At 38.9% G+C, this 19,442-nt stretch overlaps 1 protein-coding gene and 2 long non-coding RNA genes across 3 annotated transcripts in view; 2 read left to right on the forward strand and 1 right to left on the reverse strand.

Moving 5' to 3' along the window:
- The window catches only part of LOC132125174 (uncharacterized), a 36,412-nt gene extending 18,454 nt beyond the window's left edge, over positions 1-17,958 (forward strand). The window contains exon 2 of the long non-coding RNA XR_009426861.1: positions 16,816-17,958. This is a non-coding gene — a long non-coding RNA (uncharacterized LOC132125174). The remainder of the gene's footprint in view (positions 1-16,815) is intronic.
- The window catches only part of LOC132125468 (uncharacterized), a 1,183,551-nt gene that overhangs the window by 442,153 nt on the left and 721,956 nt on the right, over positions 1-19,442 (reverse strand). The window lies entirely within an intron of this gene.
- On the forward strand, positions 12,767-13,861 carry LOC132124876 (uncharacterized). Its single transcript, XR_009426802.1, has 2 exons — positions 12,767-13,202; positions 13,742-13,861. It is a non-coding gene; the product is annotated as an uncharacterized LOC132124876 (long non-coding RNA).

Below are 19,442 nucleotides of genomic sequence, written 5' to 3' on the forward strand. Positions count from 1 at the left end.
ATCATCATCTGGATTACTCACCGTCTCCCCACCATCTTGGATTGTCGTCTTCCCAGCATTGTCTTTGTCCTCTTGTTTGTTTGTCTAATTCCCATTAAATTGTTAACTCGCACTTGTTTCCAGCTCCTCCTTCACCCAGTCAGCACAGAACGTTCTCACCACCATGGAAGCAGCGAGCACCAACACTCTCACGGACTTTATACATCACAGTGTTAAACGCATGGATCAGCAGCAGGAGAGCATCTCGAACACCGGACGCGCTGTCCAAGCGCTGGTGGCACAGGTGTCCGAGCTCACCCAGCAGATCCATCAGCTCACTTCTCCCACTGTGCCCATCGCACCGCCTGCGCCGCCCGTCCCCCGGGAGACCCCCCAGGATCACTTCCGGCCAGAGCCGCGACTTCCGGCGCCAGAAAACTACTCCGGTGAGCCAGCTTTTTGCAGAACTTTTCTGAATAAATGTTCTATGCACTTCGCCTTGCAGCCCCGCACCTTCGTCACAAAAGGAATCCAAAGTGGCATTTACGCTCACGCTACTGTCAGGCAAGGCCGCCCTATGGGGGACGGGGGTGTGGGAGAATCAACATCCTTGTTGCACCTCATTCCACACCCTCTCGGAGGAGATGAGGAGGGTATTCGATCGAGCCGCGGCCGGCAGGGAGGCCGCTCACCAGCTCTCAGACCTTCGCCAAGGAACATCTTCAGTCACGGATTACTCCATTCTATTCCGTACACTGGCGGCCGCGTGCCAGTGGAACGAGGCAGCGCTGTGGGATCGATTCCTGGGTTATGGGTTATCCGACCATGTTCAAAAGGAGATCTACCTCCTCGGGCGCTCGAGTTGAGAGAACGCGGTCGGTCCCGTCGACGACCACGAGCCCACGCAGGTGGGGAGAGGGTATTTTTTCTTCATCTCTCCAGGAACACGTTCAACACGTCAGACGAGTGCTCCAGAGGTTACTTGAGAATGGGCTTTTTGTCAAGGCAGAGAAATGCGTATTCCATGCACAGTCTGTTCCCTTCCTAGGGTATATCGTCTCGTCCGAGGGAATACGTATGGGCCCTGACAAGGTTAAGGCTGTGATAGATTGGCCATCTACAGATTTCCGTAAAGCCCTACAGTGGTTTCTGGGGTTTGCCAATTTCTATCTGCGTTTCATTCGCAATTTCAGCCAACTAGCCTCACCTCTGACAGCTTTGACCTCTCCCAGTACTCCGTTCAGGTGGTCGGACGCAGCTGAGTCTGCGTTCACTAACCTCAAAAGCTGCTTCGTTTCGGCTCCCATCTTTGTGGCCCCTGATCCCACATGGCAGTTCGTGGTGGAGGTCAACGCGTCAGAGGTGAGGGTAGGAGCAGTGTTGTCCCAACGGGCTGTTTCGGACGATAAGGTCATCCTTGCGCGTTCTTTTCTCATCTATTATCTCCTGCTGAACGTACTTATGACATTGGTAACAGAGAGTTGTTGGCCGTCAAATTAGCTTTAGAGGAGTGGCGTCACTGGCTGGAAGGCTCAGGGGTACCTTTCATTGTTTGGACCGATCATTAGAATTTAGAGTACATTAGAACTGCCAAAAGACTCAATTCCAGGCAGGCTCGGTGGGCACTTTCGGTCGTTTTGATTTTACTTTATCGTACCGCCCGGGTTCCAAAAATGTCAAACCTGATTCTTTATCACGTCTTTTTTATCCCTCCGCCCGCCCGGTGACTCCGTAGTGTATTTTACCTGAGAAATTAGTGGTCTCAGCACTCGTATGGGAGGTCGAGTCGAAGGTCAAGACGGCCTTACAAGGGGTAACGCCTCCGCCCGGTTGTCCACGGAACCGTTAATTTGTGCCGGAGGAGTTAAGGTCCGAAGTCGTCCAGTGGGGTCATTGTTCTAACATGGTGTGTCATTGCTGTCTGGAATCTGAAGTCGCGATCCCCTCCGCTCACGCGTTTGTCCAGAGGTGCCACCGCACCTGGACCAGAGCCCGCGAGACTCTGCTCCGGATGAGGGAGCGCACTAAGGCTAAGGCCGATCGCCACCGGTCAAAGCCTCCCGTTTACGTCGTGGGTCAAAAAGTGTGGCTTTCTACCAGTAACATTCCTCTGCACTCCGTGTCTAATAAATTAGCTCCCAAATTTATTGGCCCGTTTACTGTCACCAAGATCATTAGTCCGGTGACAGTCCGCCTCAAACTACCTCCAGCGTACAGGAGGATACACCCCGCCTTTCATGTGTCCAAAATTAAACCCGTGTTTTATGCACGCATGTGCGGAGAGTGGATTGTTTCCAGCTCCTCCTTCACCCAGTCATCACAGGTAGTTAGATATTTTTTTAAGAATAGAATTAGAATAGTGAGTGTTAAAGTTAGAGTAAAGATGGAAGAGATGGGTTTTAAGCCGATTCTTAAAAAGAAGGCCAAGGACTCAGCTGTTCGGATTGAGTTGAGCAAGTCAAAATTTCATTTAAAATTCTGTAAAGGTGTCTTTGGGATTCTTTGGGATGTCACAATCAAGCGATGTTCACTCGCAGAACGCTTCTAGAAGCTTCTAGAGGGATATCTATGGTTATCTGATCGAATAAAAAAAAAAAAAAACATGACAAACTAAAATATTTTACTATATATACGTTTTTTGGCACACATTTTTTTCTATATAATGTTGATTATGGTAACTAAGAAATGCTGTAAATTTTGTAATGCTAGCATGTGTGGAAATATTCAAACCACAGCGTTACTTTGTGCCCCGCGCTCCCCTACACAAGATGACATCACTCAACTTATTTTTCCTTCTGGTATGTGGTACTTTTGAACACCTGAACACAAATCACCTGAAGACTGACACTGAAAAACATGGGAAAGAGCATTTCCTGTCCTCTCAAAATTCACACGTTTTATTTTGAGCATTCAAAAAAGCGGCCAGCCAGTCTATCTGCTTCCTGACCTGGGCCCCAGTTAGTCAAGTACAAACTCTAAGACTATGTGTCATATTTCTAGAGAGAAGAGTGGCTCCACCCCAGAAGGGATGAAGACCATCTCTTTTCAACAGGGCAGGTCTGCCCCAAAAGCTTGTCCAATTGTCTTTGAAAGCTATGTTATTCTGCGGGCACCACTTAGACATCCAGCCATTGAGTGATGACAATTTGCTATGCGTCTCATCACCACGGTAAGCAGGGAGGGGACAAGAGCATATCATGCTTGCAAGTTCACACACCACTTTAATGCTATTTTTAGTGATCTCCAACTGGCAAAGTCGAACATCATTAGCACCGGCATGAATAACAATATTACTGTATTTATGTTTAGCATTAGCCAGCACTTTTAAATTTGCCAAGATGTCAGGCGCTCTGGCTCCCGGTAAACATTTGACTATGGTGGCTGTTGTCTCTATATTCAATTCAATTCAATTCAAGTTCATTTGTATAGCGCTTTTTACAATACAAATCGTTACAAAGCAACTTTACAGAAACTTATGTTTCTACAATATTTAGTAGTAGCTTATAAGTGGTGACTGTCAGTTTGTGCAGGTATGACAGGATTTTTCAGAAAAATTTATACAAGACGTAGTCAGCCAGACAATGAACATTATTAATATTATTAATAATTAATAATTATTATATGATGCAGTCACACTTATTTGTTAGTTCTGTTTGTTGATTCAGGGTTAGCATCATCTGGGGTCCTCTGAGGGGTCAGCATCATTTCTTCTCAGGTGTTCTGGATCCAGACTGGAGCTTGTGTAAATCCTAGGTACCACGGTCAAAACATAGAAACAAAATAGAGACATCATTAGCATAGCTGCTGATCCAACAAAGTAAAATTAATTAGTTTAACCCAAGCTAATGAATAAGAATGCACATTTGATCAGATGCAACTACACTCACAATTTAAGAGATACATAATTTGAATGCTTGGCTAAAAAGATGCGTTTATAATATAGATTTATACAGAGAGAGTGTGTCTGAACCCTGAACATTATCAGGAAGGCTATTCCAGAGTTTGGGAGCCAAATGTGAGAAAGCTCTACCTCCTTTAGTGGACTTTGCTATCCTAGGAACTACCAAAAGTCCAGCGTTTTGTGACCTTAGGGAGCGTGATGGATTGTAGTGTGGTATAAGGCTAGTTAGGTACGCAGGAGCTAAACCATTTAGGGCCTTATAGGTAAGTAATTAGGGCCCGAGCACCGAGGTGTGAGGACCCTCTTGTATCTGCTTTGTTTATTATTAGGGCCCGAGCACCGATGGTGTGAGGACCCTATTGTATCTGCTCTGTTTCTTATTATTTTTCTTCTGCTTCTCCAAAATGAATCGCATTTTTGAGGGCTTAAACATGCTCAAAAAGTCATGAAACTTTGCACACGCGTCAAACCTGGTGAAAACTTTAGTCTAATATAGGATTCAAAAGAAGGTGTGGCAAAATGGCTCGACAGCGCCACCTATACTAAGAAAATCAACAGCCTTCCAGCTATGTTTCACGTACATGCAAGAAACTTGGTACACACATGTAACACACCAATACCCAGAGGTGGAAAGAGTAACACAATTTTGTACTCAAGTAAAAGTACTGTTACTTATGTGAAATTTTACTGAAGTACAAGTAAAGTTACCAGTCTAAAAATTTACTCAAGTAAAAGTAAAAAGTAGCTCATTAAAAATGTACTCAGAGTAAAAGTTACCGAGTTACTTTTTTAACAGCGGGATTCTAGTGTAGTTAAAAAAAGACAAGGGAAAAAAAAATCTCAATCTAGTTGTTTTTAATTGAAGGAAGACTTTTACAAATTAAAGTGTTATAGTAAAAATAATACAATAAAAATAAAAGAGATAGATGATTTTAGTGCAGATCATCCAATAAAACATTTTAAACATTACTACAACCATTAATATGGCATGAACTGTGGATTCAGAAGAGCATCCTTTTCTTAAACAGAAAAGACAGACTTACTACAAAACATTAAATTTAAATTGGGTCAGGGACCTTCAAGTATTTAAAGACCAAACTGTGCCATTGTCAGATAACAGACCTGTCGAATAACAAAACATCAAATGAACAACGTGGTCTATTCTTTTCTGTATATCTTTACACTATGAACTTTTTGTTAAGTTTGAGTAGCAGTTGGTTTTCAAAGTTAGTAGATTTCATCCTTGCCCGCTTTGCAGTGAATAACAGTCCAGCACTGCTGAAGAGACGCTCACAGGCAGCTGAGGCAGGAAGACCAGTGTTGAGTTTGAGAGAGAGGTTTTTGATGTGTGGAAATGAGTTCAACAGATCCATTTTGTTTGAGATACAAGCAAGGTACCCATCTAGCTCCCCTGTACCTTGTGACCTTCTGGACTTCATTGAGGAGAAGAAATCTTCTTCATCTGATGAATGTTGCCCAACTTGCTCCACTTCTGCCTCTGCCATCTGGTCAATGTGTTGTCTCACATAGACCAGACCTGTTGAACAACAACACAACAATGCATATTTAATATTTTTATCAATGCAGAAACTGCAAAGATTCATTTTACTGTACTTACACAACACTGGATTATTAAGTAGTAACAAAATAGACAAAACTGGGATTGATAATTAGCAACTGATTACACTGATATAAAACAATGAAATCATACCTGCTTCTATGATTTCAGTCCTCTCAGTCCAGGTGTTCTTAAACTTTGGCAGAAGGATTGCTGCAGCAATCAGTTCAGGGTCTTGAATCATCCCACCAAAACGCTTTTGGACACCATCCTGCACTGCTTTGATAAGGGGCAGACACATTTTGGAGGATGTCTCCAATCTGCTGAGTTTTGCTTGTAACTGAAAGATCACCGGTAGGAGCCACCCCATGTGTGTGTTGGTCTCAGACTGGAGAATGTTCAATGCCTTCACAACAGGTTTCATAACAGTGCAATACTCAGTCAGGAAAACAATTTCAGCTGGACTCAGCCTGTAGGACAAACAACAAATGCAATTTTTTAGAAATTTCTTGCAGGAATAGGTGTGGATTAAATGTAAAAAAATATATAAGAAGGGGAACTTTGGGAAATTATTTTAATTTGTGTTATTTTATACTTATTTGATTATATTGATTAAATTATATAAAAAAAACTCACATTTTCACTTTGAATTCTTCACAGACATTTCTGATAGCGTCTTCGCCTTTGTCTTGTATGATCCTTAAGATTCTCTCCACAGCCATGTATGTAGAGTTCCACCTAGTCTGATTTGGCCGGATGAGCTGGAGCTCGCATTTATCTTCAACAGTTTCTGCTGCCATGTATGACCGACCTGTCTTGTTCCACATTGCTTGGCATTTCCCAAAGGCAGCTCGTGATAGCCGTTTGTATGTGTCATTGTTCTTTTCTGCCAAGGCAGCATCGGTTGTGGCGACTAAATTTAACAAGTGGCATGCACACCTTTGATGTGGAGGAAGCTGGTACTCAAGACCACTGTCTTGTTCCAGGATGTCAAATGTGTCCAGGTACTCAGCTTCAGACTCTTCAGAAGAGTCTTGTTCTGATTCGGACTCTGCTTCCTTAGTTTGGCTTTTCTCACCAAAAATACTAAATGCCTTGATAAAGTTTGAGCCGCTGTCTGTTGTGGTTCTTACCACTTTTCCCCTTATTCTGTACTGACAATGAATGTCATCAAGAGTGCCTGCCAGGACATCAAAGGTGTGTGACCCTCTCAATCTCTGTCAAGCAAGTGCGGCAGATCTCCTCTCCAATGTTTCCTCATCAATCCAATGAGCTGTCACCCCTATGAAACTTTGCTGGTGCGCAGTCCAGCAATCAGTAGTTGTGGAAACATAGCTGACTTTACTGAGGTGTGACTGCAAAGTCTTCTTCAACTGAATGGCAGTATCATCAATTCTGGTCCGGAGAGTGGGTCTGGATATGACTTTGCACTGTGGATTCAGTGCAAGTAAAAGTTCTTTAAAAGCAGGTTGTTCAACCAAAGAAAATGGATGAAGACCATCACAAATAAAGTTGATCATGAGCTTGTCAACCTTTGCCTGTGACACACATTTGTTTGCACTCGGTGCAAATACGTCACTTATTTTTGCTTGCTTGGCTGGGATTTTTGGTGGTTCCAGGGTTCGCTTCCGTGTTGCCACAAAGTCACTGAAGGCCTTCAGCTTTGATGGATGTTTTCTCTGTAACCAAACAATTTTAATCATTTAAATCAATGTCATGTTCATTAAACATGCTGAATTAAAAATATTTACATTCATTGATCAAATGTTTTCTACACACATTACATTTTGTCTTTACATTTCATAGTGCACAATTCTTGCTCAGTTAACAGTAAGACAAGAATATGACTATGAAAAAAATGGATATATTAACATGTCTAAATTAAAAGGGAAGGGATGTACAGTAGAAATGTACCTGTGGCCTTCCTTTCAGTCTAACATGATATACAGAAATATAAACTGTCTCCGCTGCTGCATTATTAATAATAAATTAAATATGGAATAACTTCTTATTAAAGCTACACTTTTCTCCGTTACCTTTGTTCTTTGATTTACTTTAAATACAGAAATCGTTAGTGTCTGTCTGCTGTCACTTTAAGATCTGCGCGCTATAACACAAGTCAAATTTTTTCCACAACTCTTTTAAGTTCATTTAGTTTTTTTTTTACTCATTTAAGACAATAGCCTACTCGACAAAATGGGCATTTTGGCATAATTCTGTTTTATTGTACGCGAAGAGAACTCGATTCTGGCGCTTCTTTCAGACAAGGTCTGTCTCAATCACCTCCTAGTGCAGTAGTGAAGGCACTGATCATGGATTTGCCACATTCTTGTACACGATATAGCCTACTGATTCACCACCTAGTTTACTAGGAGCTGACTGAGACGCAACCAGGACATTATTAAGAGACAGCGGCTTCTCTTTCGTCTTGTCGCGCTGAATTTTGCATGAATAGGAGCGTGATCATAATATAACGCTAGACGGATAATATAAAAATATAATTCTGGGTTAATTGTTTTATATATATATATATATATATATATATATATATATATATATATATATATATATATAGAATAAATCGCCTGCGTTAAAGCGCTTATTTTGACAGCACTAATTAACTTAGTTCACGTTAGTCTACAGCCATGCTTAAAATGCAAAATCAGCAGATCTAACGTTACACCAAATAACACTTTAATTAATTTTATATGACAGTTAAATAATGACACTGGAAATAGACCTAGCTTGTGCATTGACAATTTTGCACTAGTAGCTAATCACCGACTCTCCTGCTAACAAGCTCACGCACTGATGCAACGCAAGAGTATGCTACAACAATTATGTAAACTAACTAAAGTACAAGTAATATTATACAAGTATACAAGTAATATTAACTTACCTCAACATGTTTGCGGAGGTTTGATGTAGAGTTTTTATAAGCTGCCAGTTCAGTCGACTTGGGCAAACACAGTTTACACTGCATGATAAAGCTGTCGCCTTTCTTGCACTTGAAGTCAAAGTGGTCGCTTAAATATGGCCAGGGGTTTGCTTCAAAAGAAGTTGATGGTATTTCGATTTCAGCTGGGTTTGCATCTGTTTTGTCCGTCTCCATCATTCTTGTTTAGCGCATTCGTTCTCCCGCTCATCAATCAATCAGTGCAGTAACGTTAGTTTCCTGGGCGCGATTTTTTTTCCTTTGCATTTTTTTCCCTTTGCATTTTTTTTTACTCAGTAACGGATATAATTTAAAATGTAGCGAAGTACAATACTTCAAACAAAAAATACTTAAGTAAAAGTAAAATTACAGATTTAAAAAAACACTTTAAAAAGTAGAAGTACACAAAAAAACTACTCAATTACAGTAACGCGAGTAAATGTAATTCGTTACTTTCCACCTCTGCCGATACCTACAAAAAAGACTCTTGGAGCAAAATCTAAACCCAACAGGAAGTCGGTTATTTTTAATATTATGAGCAAATTTTGTGTAATTTTTGTTATTTCCATGCGTTGTATTTTAATGAACTCCTCCTAGAGATTTATTCAGATCAACACCAAATTTGGTAAGCCTAATCTAAAGGCCTTTGTGATGTTAAATTGCGAAGAGTTTTCGTCGAAGGGCGTGTCCGTGGCGGCCTGGCGAATTTCGATGATTCGCCATGAAAAATAAAGTTGCTATAACTCAGACATACAATGTCCGATCTGCCCAAAACTTCACATGTTTGATAAGACTCCGAACCTGAACAGATTGACATGCCCACATTCAGTTATAGTCACAGCGCCACCTATTGGCAACAGGAAGTGACATATTTTACACTGTGACAAACTACTCCTAGAAATTTTATGGCATCAATGTCTTTTTTGTGGTCAGTCTAATCTAAAGGCCTGTGCGAAGTTTAGTTGTGAAGATCTTGAGTTTTTGTTAAAAGGCGTGTCCATGGCGCCGTGACGAAGTTCGATGTCTCGCCATGGGAATAAAAGATGTTATAACTCAGGCATAAAATGTCCGATCTTCCACAAAATTCAAATGTGTGATAAGAGTCCTGGCCTGAACAGATCTGAAGGCCAATATTTCATCGGGTGTGGCGAAATGGCTCGATAGCGCCACCTATACACTTTCAACGGTGTGCGCCTCGAGCTATGTTTCATGTACATGTACGGAAATCGGTACACACATGTAACACACCAATACCTATGAAAAAGTCTCCTGGTACGAAATCTGAATCCCAACAGGAAGTCGGTTATTTTGAATTTTCTCTGCAAAATTTGTGTTGTTTTTGCCATTTTCAGGGGTTGTACTTTAACAAACTCCTTCTAGACATTTATTCAGATCAACACCAAACTTGGTCAGTTAAATCTAAAGGCCTTTGCGCTGTTAAATTGCGAAGATCTTGAGGTTTCGTTAAAGAGCATGTCCATGGTGGCCTGACAAATTTTGATGTTTCGCCATGAAAAAGGAAGTTGCTGTAACTCAGACATACAATATCCAATCTGCCCCAAACTTCACATGTTAGATTAGACTTCTGCCCTTAACAAATCTACATGCCCATATTCAGTTATAGTTATAGCTCCACCTGCTGGCAACAGGAAGTGACATGTTTTACGCTGCGACAAACTACGTCTAGAAATCTTTTGACATTAATGTATTTTTTGTGGTCAGTATAATCTAAAGGCCTGTGCAATGTTAAATTGTGGAGATCTTGAGTTTTTGTTAAAGGGCGTGTCCATGGCGCCATGATAAAATTTGATGTCTCGCCACAGCAAGACAAGTAGTTGTAACTCAGGCATAAAATGTTCGATCTTCCCCAAACTTCACATGTTTGATAAGAGTCCTGGCCTGAACACATCTGAAGGCCAATATTCCATTATAATGATAGCGCCACCTGCTGGCAACAGGAAGATTGGCACATATATGCAATATACTTTAATATATTCCACTTATATTTATGACTTTAAATGCATATTACTCACCGTTCACCTTTTTACTAAAGCCACTCGTCAACAGAGTCAACAGAGACTGATACACGGGCGTGGCACTGGGGCTCTACAGCGCCCCCTGGAATATGGAGGGCCATATATCATGCATACTCGCTCGTAGACGTATGAAACTCGGTACACATATAAATCTCATCAATCCAAACAACTTTCGTATTGCATATCATAGTCTCCGCCCAACAGGAAGTTGGCTATTTAGGGTTTAGTATTCATATTTGTCGTCAAAGTTTTGGGGGCTTTTGGGGTCCTTAACATGCTCAAAAACTCTTGAAAATTTGCACACACCTTGGAATCTGTGGCCTTTAGGAGCCTGCAGAGGCTGGGACCCGGGCGTGCCACAGGGGCTCTACAGCGCCCCCTGGAACACAGTCAGAAATGTTGATGTATAGCTCACACATACTTGCACATATTAATATGAAACTCAGTACACATATAGATCTCTTTGTGCCGAACAACTTGCGTATTGCATGTCATAGGCTCCGCCCAACAGGAAGTAAGCCATTTAGAGTTATGTAAAAAGCGCATGCTCTGGAATTTGATATACTTGTCATAGGTTTTTTACCCAATTGCCAACAAACTCGGTCAACATGATCTCAAGACATTGGGGATGAAAAATTGCCAGGGGATTTTTGATATCTCGAACGGTTTACTCGAGGCGAGGCATTGAATTATGGCGAGAAATGACAAACAGGAAGTGTCTAATACCATCCACATACATTTCCTGATTTTAATCAAACTTCATCAGATTATTCGTTGTATGATGTCGATTGCATATATGTGACTATTAGGAGACAAAGTTATAGCGCCACCAACTGGCAGCAGGAAGTGTGTCATTTTCAAAATGCTTTGAATTCAGCATCTTATTTTTACTCGATTTGCTTCAAACTTCATCAGAATAATGTTAAAACACAGCCGATATAAATCTGCTGGGAGGATATTGATATCTAAAAATATTGTTGCCACGGCAACATCTCAAACTGGAACACATCTCAGGTGATTTTGAGACATATAACATGCTTAGAATTTCATCAAACTCAGAACACATATCAGTATTAATGATAACTAGACACTGGCAAAAGTTCATAAGAGGGCGTGGAAGAGGCACTCTATAGCGCCACCTTTTGTCAAAAGTGGGGGGGTTAGTTTTAGCTACAGACACCAAACTCGGTACATAAATTTTTCTTATCAAGACGGACAACTTTCTAATTCACAGTCATCAGCTACGACCAACAGGAAGTCGGCTATTTTGATTTAAATGTTTTTTTTACATTTAGCTGTGAATTAATGCATACTGCTAAGAGGAGAGTAACACTATACACACCAAACTTTGTCTACATGATGCCAAAACATTGAGGAACTTAAATTGCCAATGGATTTTGGATAGCTTGAATGGTTTTGTCGTGGTGATTTTTTTTAAATGTCAGTAAAAAGGGAATTATTAATTGTCCTGCATTTTTAAATTCCAAACACTTCAAAACCTTTTTTCATACAGAAAAAAAGTCATTCTGAGTAAATATGGATAGTTTCACGACTTTACAACACTGTATGGATAACAGAAAATTAAAAAACTGTCAGACATCTCATCTCACTCTGTCCCTCTGTTTGAGTATATGTGCTGAGACATTGTCTGAGAGAAATTGCGCCCCTACAGGTGCAATTCCCGGACAAAAAAAGCGAGGAGACTCTTTTAGTTTCACTTTTAAATCGGTTAAAAATACAAATAAATACTTAGATTTAATTCACACTGGCAACCTAAACCAACATATATGATTATTACCGGGTCAGGGCTCATTAATAATTGATGTGTGGTCAGTGATACGTGAGAAATACTAGAGATGAATCACTGCTCTGAGCAGGAGCGTGTGGAATGACGAGCTCAGAAAAAACGAGTTTATTCTTGTTTTATAGCTATTAAAAATAAAATATTACAGCGATATCACACAATTAACCAATTAGGACACACCAAGAGCTAAATTCAAATGTTTTTGAACTGTTTGTGTGAAAATGAAATATTTGCGACTGCCAATCTGAAATCACCGCTCTGATCAGCGCGTACAGTGTCGAGCTCAAAACTAACGAATTTATTCTTGTTTAAGAGCTTTTTAAAATAAAATATTACCACAAATGCACACAATACACCCATTATAACACAACAAGAGCTAAATGCAGGTGTTTGTGACCCGTTTAAGTGTGAAAGACTATTTGAAAGCCCCTCTGGCAGAATAACATCTATCTCTGGAGCTGCAGGATTTCGTCGTACGAACAAACACATCACGGACAAGATTATTTCTAAATACATAATAAAAAAAACAGCCACGTGAACATAAACTGTTGAGAAATAAATCTGAAGTGGATCTACTGGATTTGAATATTAAAGTCACCACATTTTCCAGCTGCTTCTGTCTTCGATTTTAATCTATATAAAAAAAAGGAAACTCATTCGTCTTGGCTGCTTTTTTTATGTGTGTACGTATTTATTTATTTATTTATTTTGCTCTAACAAGAATTAATCTATATTTAATTAAATCAAGTACATTTTATTTTACATTCGATTTGTCCATTTCTGCATCTAAACGCCTAAAAACCTAAAACATGCTCTATTATACTATTGTTAGCAATTTCTTTATCGTCCAATTTATCTGGTGTACACACTTTTATTTTCATAATAAACTTGTTTGTTAGATTATAGACAGTTACAGTGGTCTATAATAAATATTAACAGGTTTTATTCAAGCTGTTTAGAATGATTGAAGTAGGCTAATTTTTTAAAATGTAAATAAATAAAAAAATTCATTAAATAAATAAATAAATAAAAAACATTGGAAAACAATAACTGTTGTACTTTTTTATACATTTTGTATAATTTAATAGTTTATGCATTATAATTATAAAAACAAAAATAAATTTAGCCACTCACATAGAAATATCTTAGGCCTTATCCTTTTCTGACAGTTTTAGGGATTTTTAAAAATCCTAAAAAACCTTATTTGTGCTGCAAATAATAATTTCAAACTCATTTGATACTGACCTCTGACACCCTGTGACATGATATTTATTTGAATTTACATAATCTCATGGATGTAACAGTAAATCTGTTCAGCTAACAGATCAAGACTAAGCTGTAATGCAAGCAGAACTTTCACAAATGCTTATAAGTCATTAAAGGATTTTATAACACTGTAAAATAATGTCTAATTTGTTAACATTAGCAAATGCATTGATAACACTTCATAATAACTGTACTCATTAGTAAATAGTCAGTTCATGCTTTATAAAGCCTTGTCCCAATATTAATAGGCAGTAGTAAGCAGTTTATAAATACAGCTATAAATAGCTTGTTCTTGGTTTATAAGCACATTTATTAAAAAGGAGAGTAAAGGGTCTGTTATCTTCCTATGAAAAATAAAAAAATAAAAATAAACAAACAACAACACAGACTGATACAGAACTCAGAAATTTTATTGTGGATTTATGATAAAATCAGCCTGTAAATGAATTCATACTCCTCCAAGAAGACACAAGTAGTTCACACCAAACTTTTTCAACATGATGCTAATATACTGAAGATGTTAAATTGCGAATGGGTTTAGGATACCTTAAATGGTGTGGCCATAGCGATTTATTAAAGTAACATAAAACAATACAATAGTTATTTTACTATATCTTTAAAATTTTTCATTCTAACTCTTCATATTTTTTTTATATATGTAGAAGTCATCATTTGAAGGAAGCACAGTAAGTTTCATAGCTTTATCATGTTCAGGAGCCATAATAAAATTAAAACTATCATAACTTATGAATCAAACTTGCAATTCTTAGTACCGATAATGGCCACCAGATGGAGCTATAGGATTACTTTTAAATAATTATTGTAGAAACGAGTATGATTTAAATCATTTATAGAAATCTTTCAAAGAAAAATAATATGTATTTTATGTATTTTACTGATGAAATGACCCTCACTTAATTAGAATAACATGCTGAAGTATTGTGAAATACTGTATATTAAGAATAGTTCTTTATAGGCTTTATGGACAGATAAGTTTTGAGTGACTCTTGAAGCACCACATCCTTTTTTACCACTGTTTAAAGAATTTATCTTACAGAACAGGTGCGAATGAATTCTGGATAGCTTGAATGGTTTTGTCGTGGTGTACTAAACAGTGTACTTTGTACTAAAGTTATATATATTGTTCTGTGAATGTGATTTTAAAGTCTAGATGATTCCGATTAACCCTTTAACTGCCGTATCCTTTAAAAAACCTCACTGCCAGAGGGATATTGTTAATGCATGTGCCCGCTGGGCACAGTTTACCTGATGCCACCGGGGTGGCCATCGCACTGATGGCTTGAGCCCGCCATCGCTGCTTGCAGCTATATTTATTATTATTATTCCACTTCTTCTTTTTCTCCAGAATGAATCGCATTTTTGAGGGCTTAAACATGCTCAAAAAGTCATGAAACTTTGCACACGTGTCAAACCTGGTGAAAATTTTCGTCTGATATAGGATTCTGAAGAGGGTGTGGCAAAATGGCTCGACAGCGCGGCCTATACTAAAAAAATCAACAGCCTTCCAGCTATGTTTCACGTACATGCACGAAAATTGGCACACACATGTAACACACCAGATCCTTCAAAATAGACTCTTGGAGCAAAATTCTAAACTCAACAGGAAGTCGGTTATTTTTAATATTATGAGCAAATTTTGTGTAATTTTTGGCATTTCCATGCATTGTATTTTAACGAACTCCTCCTAGAGATTTATTCAGATCAACACCAAATTTGGTATGCCTAATCTAAAGGCCTTTGCGATGTTAAATGGAAATATCTTGAGTTTTCGTTGAAGGGTGTGTCCGTGGCAGCCTGGCGAATTTCGATGATTCGCCATGAAAAATGAAGTTGCTATAACTCAGACTGACATGATTGACATGCCCATATTCAGTTATAGTCATAGCGCCACCTATTGGCAACAGGAAGTGACATATTTTACACTGCGACGAACTACTCCTTGAAATTTTATGACATCAATGTCTTTTTTCTGGTCAGTCTAATCTAAAGGGTTGTGCGATGTTTAGTTGTGAAGATATTGAGTTTTCGTTAAAAGCCGTGTCCATGGCGCCGTGACAAAGTTCGACGTCTCGATGTCACATCTGAAGGCCAATATTCCATTATAATGATAGCACCACATGCTGGCAACAGGAAGATTGGCACATATATGGAATAAACTTTGATATATTCCACTTATATTTTTGAGTTTAAATGCATATTTCTCACCGTTCACCTATTTACTAAAGCCACTCGCTGCCGGTGAGCCCCGTGCGAGGGCCCGTTCATCACTGCTTGCAGCTTTAATGATAATTTGTAACTGATACGGAACTTAATAGGTAGCCAGTGCAGAGACTGTAAAATTGGGGTAATATGATCATATTTTATTGACCTTGTAAGGACTCTAGCTGCTGCATTTTGGACTACCTGTAGCTTGTTTATTGAAGAAGCAGGAAAACCACTTAGAAGTGCATTACAATAGTCCAGTCTAGAGGTCATAAATGCATGAACTAGCTTTTCTGCATCAGAAACAGATAACATGTTTCGTAGCTTGGCAATGTTTCTAAGATGGAAGAATGCAGTTTTTGTAACATGGGAAATATGATTTTCAAAAGACAAATTGCTGTCTAATATAACACCCAGATTTTTGACTGTAGAGGAAGTATCAGTACGTCCGTCTAGTTGCAGATTGTAATCTACAAGATTCTGTGTAGTGTTTTTTGGTCCAATAATTAATATCTCTGTCTTATCCGAGTTTAATTGGAGAAAATTATTTGTCTTCCAATCTTTTACATTTTTAACACACTCTGTTAGCTTAGATAATTTAGAAGTTTCATCTGGTCTCGTTGAGATATATAGCTGAGTATCATCAGCATAACAGTGGAAGCTATTTCCGTATTTCCTAATAATATTACCAAGGGGCAACATGTTTTAGGACGGATCCTTGTGGCACTCCATATTTTACTGATGATAAATGAGATGACACCCCATTTAAGTAAACAAAATGGTAGCGATCGGACAGGATCTAAACCATCTTAGAGACTGCCCTTGAATACCTGTGTAGTTTTGTAATCTATCTATGAGTTTGACATGATCTATGGTGTCGAACGCAGCACTAAGATCAAGTAAGACTAGAAATTAGATGCAGCCTTGATCTGACGCAAGAAGCAGGTCATTTGTAATTTTAACAAGTGCAGTTTCTGTGCTATGGTGGGGCCTGAAACCTGACTGAAATTCTTTATACAGATCATTTTTGTGCAGGAAGGTGCTCAATCGAGCAGACACAACACAAGATATGAAATAGGCCTATAATTTGCCAGTAGTTCTAGTTTCTTAAAGGGGGGGTGAAATGCTCATTTTCACTCAATCTCCTGTTAATCTTGAGTACCTATAGAGTAGTACTGCATCCTTCATATCTCCAAAAAGTCTTTAGTTTAATTATATTTATAAGAGAAAAATAGTCTGTGCCGATTTTTTTCGGAAAAACACGAGCGCCTGGAGGCGTGACGTGTGGGCGGAGCTAAAGAATCACGAGCGCGAGTAGGCTTTTGCGTTGAGAGCGTTTGGAAGTTGTGACATTACCGTGAGGAAAAAAAACCCATCATCCAAAACAAACCATGGCTAACAGTCAGATTCAGCCGTTTATTTATGATCCAGAATCAGATCACGAGGCTGAAACTGAACGAGAGCAGCAGCAGCAATGACTACAGCAGGACGTCTCTATGTGGTATGTATTGAAACTGTATATATTTGCTTAGCGGTTTTGGAAAATGACTAAGTTCCACTTTGTCGTCTTTTTTTTTTCTTTAAAGGTGTACAAGGTTTACTTGATGTGCTTACGCGCCGATAGCTAAGTTAACAACACAGAGATATTTGAAGCAGTTTTACTCACCGCCTGCGGTTCCAACACACGATCGTGACCCTTTTTTGTTGGGATTGCATCATCCTTAAGAAATAAACGATATGCAAATCCAGCGTCAAACTGGGCCTTGTTTGTAAAACAAGCATCTTCGAAATGCAGGGAACAAACAAAAACACTTGCTCAACTCCGTCGATGCTCTGTAAAAATAAACTCCGTCCACTGGTCCCTTAATGTTTTTTTTTTGGTAATCTGTGCAGGGTTGTCTTGCCCTCGCAACCAAAAACACACTTCTTTTGTGACATTTCGTGACGCTCTCGCTCTGATCAGTGAATGTATCTGCTCCGCACTGCTCTACGGGAGCGCGCGCTCTTCCGGCTGAAGTGCTCTTAGGACCCATATAAGGAAATTCCGCTCCATCTAACGTCACACAGACCCATACTCGAAAAAAACTTTCCGAAACTTGTGACAAACCGGAAGCAGTATTTTTGGAACAAAAATACTCCTTCAAACGTACAACTTAATTTTTGAAACTTTGTCCATGTTTAGCATGGGAATCCAACTCTTTAACAGTGTAAAAAACTCAGTATGCATGAAATAGCATTTCACCCCCCCTTTAATAAGAGGCTTAATAACCACCAGCTTGAATGGTTTTGGGACGTGACCTAAAGATAATGGCAAGTTAATGATATTGAGAAGCGGTTCTTTGGCTACAGGTAACAACTCTTTCAATAATGTAGTGGGTACAGGATCTAATAAACATGTTGTTGGTTTAGATACAGTGATACATTTATTTAGTTCTTCCTGTCCTATAGTTGTAAAGCACTGCAGTTTATCTTTGGTTGCGATGGATGAAACTGAAGTGTTAGACGCTGGAGAATCTACATTTGCTATTGTATTTCTAATGTTATCTATATTATCAGTGAAGAAATTCATAAAGTCATTACTATTAAACGTTGGTGGAATATTTGAATCAGGTGGCATCTGGTAATTTGTTAATTTAGCCACTGTGCTAAATAAAAACCTTGGATTGTTTTGGTTATTTTCAATGAGTTTGTGTATATGCTCTGCCCTAGCAGTTTTTAGAGCCTGTCTATAGCTGGACATACTGTTTTTCCATGCAATTCTAAAAACTTCCAAGTTAGTTTTTCTCCATTTGCATTCAAGGCTACGAGTTGCTTTCTTGAAAGAGTGAGTATTACTGTTATACCATGGCACAGTACGTTTTTCTCTAACCTTTATCAATTTGATGGGGGCAACAGTTTCTAATGTATTAGAGAAAATAGTGCCCATGTTGTCAGTCATTTCGTCTAATTCATGTCTATTTTTGGGTACAAATAGCAGTTGAGATAGATCAAGCAGGTTATTTGCAAATCTGTCTTTGGTGACTGGAACAATAGTTCTGCCCAGATGGTAACGCTGAGACATATAGTTAATATCAGTGTTATGCAGCATGCACAATACAAGGAAATGGTCTGTAATATCATCACTTTGAGGTACAATATCTATAGCAGTAAGATCGATTCCATGCGATATAATTAAATCTAGTGTATGATTAAAACGATGAGTGGGCCCGGTGACATTTTTGCATGACTCCAAAAGTGTTTATTAGGTCAGTAAACGCAAGTCCTAATGCATCATTTGTATTATCAACATGAAAATTAAATTCTCCCATGATTAGCGCTTAACAACTGTAACCAGAAGGTCTGAGAGGAAATCTGCAAATTCTTTTAGGAATTCTGTATAAGGCCCTGATGGTCTATACACAGTAGCCAGAGCAAGAGATACATTAGATTTCTTTTGCATATCTGACAGTGTAACATTAAGCAGAAGTATTTCAAATGAGTTAAACCTGTATCCTGTTTTCTGGGTAACATTGAAAATATCACTATATATTGTTGCAACACCTCCGCCACGACCAGTCTGACGGGGCTCATGCTTATAACAGTAGTTTGGTGGAGTAGACTCATTTAGACCAAAATGATCATTTGGTTTTAGCCAGGTTTCAGTAAAGCAGAGTACATCAAAACTATTATCTGTGATCATTTAATTTACAATAACTGCTTTGGGTGTGAGTGATCTAATATTTATGAGCCCAAACTTTAAA

This window comes from Carassius carassius, chromosome 43 (assembly GCF_963082965.1).
Source record: "Carassius carassius chromosome 43, fCarCar2.1, whole genome shotgun sequence".
NCBI lineage: Eukaryota > Metazoa > Chordata > Actinopteri > Cypriniformes > Cyprinidae > Carassius > Carassius carassius.